Below are 3,046 nucleotides of genomic sequence, written 5' to 3'. Positions count from 1 at the left end.
CTTTTATTTTTCAAAAGTCGTTTTCTTCCGTTTTAATATTTTGTAATGTTTATCAGCTTACATTTTGCGACCCGATTACGTTTACAACATCATTCATGTCGCTCGTACATAACCTCCAATCTGGAAGCCGCAACCCATGTCCCGAAGGCCGTATTTTTTTAAGAAAACACATCAACCGGACGTTACTAACTGGCAGGAACCCTAGATATCTTAGTCCGTGGTACATAGTAGTGTGTAAATTACTGAAAACCGAATAGGTATCTGGATATCATGAACTAAGATCAGAGGGCACATTTCAAGGGGGTGTTCAAATCTTAAGATGTGTGAAATTTAGTTATTTTCATGGAATAATATGACGCTAAACTTTTTTTAATTTCCACTAGCACCAACTTATGTGGAACCTTGTGGCTTGTATTAAATTTTAAAGATTTTTGACAGAGCGTAAAAATGTCTGTCGACATAAATTTAGAAAAAAAAAACCGGCCAAGTGCGAGTCGGACTCGCGCACGAAGGGTTTCGTACCATAATCAGCCATAAACATGTCGGCAACACTGCTTATATTGTATATTCTAGGATTTTTTGTATTTTTTGTCATAGCAGCAACAGAAATACATAATCTGTGAAAATTTCAACTTTCTAACTTTCATAGTTCATGAGATATTGCCTGGTGACAGACGGACGGACGGACAGCGGAGCCTAGTAATAGGGTCCAGTTTTACCGTAGGAACCCTTAAAAAAGAATAAAAATCGAAAATTTCTTTTGCCTTTAAATAGATCAAAATATTTTGAAAATTGTATGGTGTAAACTATGGCTTTTGAAACTATTGGAAATTTGTTGACTCCTTAGAGTACTCCTTAAAGTACTAACTAAATTTATTTTCCTTTCAGAAATGATGCTGATGTAGAATACAATAATTTAATACCTAAAACTAGGATATAGAATACGCTAAAAATCAGTGTAAATAGCTATACATTTATTAAATACTGGTAAATAGTAATTGTATATACTAATTACTATAATACGAGGAATTATTTAGTTAGGAAAACTCACTTAGCAGTCTACGAGGGTTCTAAGTTTCCGGTTTCAAAACGTATTTTAATACAATGCAAAAACTGTAATTCCAAATAGGGGAACACGGGGTAAAACCGATACTGGGGCAAACCGATATTGCTTTTTTCGCATTATTCTATGGATGAAAATTATATGTTTTAAATTTATTTAATTCCTTATCATGAAACATGATGTTATCACTGTTAACATCAACTGCAACGTTTTTGTTTGAATTGTTATTCGATTACGAACATTTTAATGTTAATTATTATTATAATTTCATATTTTGAATTTAAGATTTAACAATGATAGAACTATACTACAATTACAATACTCGTCTAGTATGAATCTACAACTTGTAAAGACTGCTTTACAATCACTAACTTATTTTATCTAATAATATTGTGTAAGTTATCAACAATTTCGTAAAAATTATACTTCGGGGCAAAACCACGAACTAAGATAGTTAAAATCTTAGTTCGTGGGCAAAACCGATGAGGCAAAACCTATCAGTTTTTATAATGCTTGATAATTGCTATTTATTTATTATATGTTAGGATTAGGTATACCAAACTAATAATCAATTATTTTATTTTATTAAGAACAACTTGTGTTGTTAAAATTTGTTTTTATTTAATATTAATTAAGTTATAAATGTCTTATAATACATAGGTAATTTATGAAACCATTACTACTATAGTTACAATACTTAAATACAATGGTTATTTGTATTTGGTTTAATAAGTTTCTTTGGAAAAAAGGTTAATATTATATTTTTCTTCATCATTATTTTAGTATCTGTTATACCATGCATCGGTATTGCCCCATTACAAATCGATTTTGCCCCGATACTGGGGGCAAAACCGATAAAATCTTAAAAATAGTTAATGGCTTGCTAAAAAATAAATATAAATGATATTCCACTGTATTGTAATTCAATATTGTAAACAAGAATTTACTTAATACAACTGTGTAAACAGATCACGTTTATTTTAAGATCCTGAATTATTATGAAAATATTCATTTTTTCAGTCGGTTTTGCCCCATGGTAGGGGTACTATATACCTACGTTTCAACAGAACTTGGTGTCTTGATCATTTTGGTAGTAATGTAGTATATTTTAGATAGTATGAGTCTATATTGAATACTTATACAATAAGTAATTATTTTAATATCAACAGTCGTAACTTTATTTACTGACAGCTAAAATGGACGGCAGTGTCGGCCTGGTGGCTGGTACTCAAAGGGCGTCGGATGCATTTATACAGAAGGGCCTCCAAAAATGTTATTTAAAAAATGATAAAAAAAGTGCTAATAAACAGGTAACTTTTTTTTTAAATGCACATTTAAATTAACTACAATAACTACATAGTTATAGTAATTATTTATAATTCTAAAAAATTATACAAATAATACCTCATAAACTATTACAATTATTAACCCCCCCCCCCTTTTTTTATTTAAATTCTGGTAAACGGTTTTTGAACAAGTATCTAATTACATAATACCTAACTTATAATTCGTATTGTAATTTAATTACCAGGGAAATATAACTTCCCCAACACTGACCACTGTGTCTAGGGGCACCGGCGGGAGAATGCATTAGAATGTCTATATAAACGTTGGTCTAGTTTCTATAGTTAAGTAATCATGCGAACAACAACTGAAATAGAAAACCAGAATAAATACGTTGCAGTCTGCAGATCACAACGATTTCTGTAAAAGAACGTGGGTACGATTTATCAATTACCCCATACTGGTGTATAATTTCTATGGATTTATCATATAATCTATGGCAATCGCCAATTGTCAAAATTCGTCGGAGACGATGAACAATATTCTAATAATTTCAGTGAACAAAAAAATAATAAGCCATCAATGATCTTTGATACAGTAGAGAATCGATAAACCGTCTATTTTTGTCATCCGTCATCGTATTCGTCATTGCGGCGACGGTTGTGGCTGGCGAGTATATAATATTATATAATACGTTAT

Source organism: Acyrthosiphon pisum, chromosome A1 (assembly GCF_005508785.2).
Source record: "Acyrthosiphon pisum isolate AL4f chromosome A1, pea_aphid_22Mar2018_4r6ur, whole genome shotgun sequence".
Taxonomy (NCBI): Eukaryota; Metazoa; Arthropoda; class Insecta; order Hemiptera; family Aphididae; genus Acyrthosiphon; species Acyrthosiphon pisum.
The sequence above is the reverse complement of the archived record's forward strand: the minus strand, read 5'-3'. Positions refer to the sequence as shown.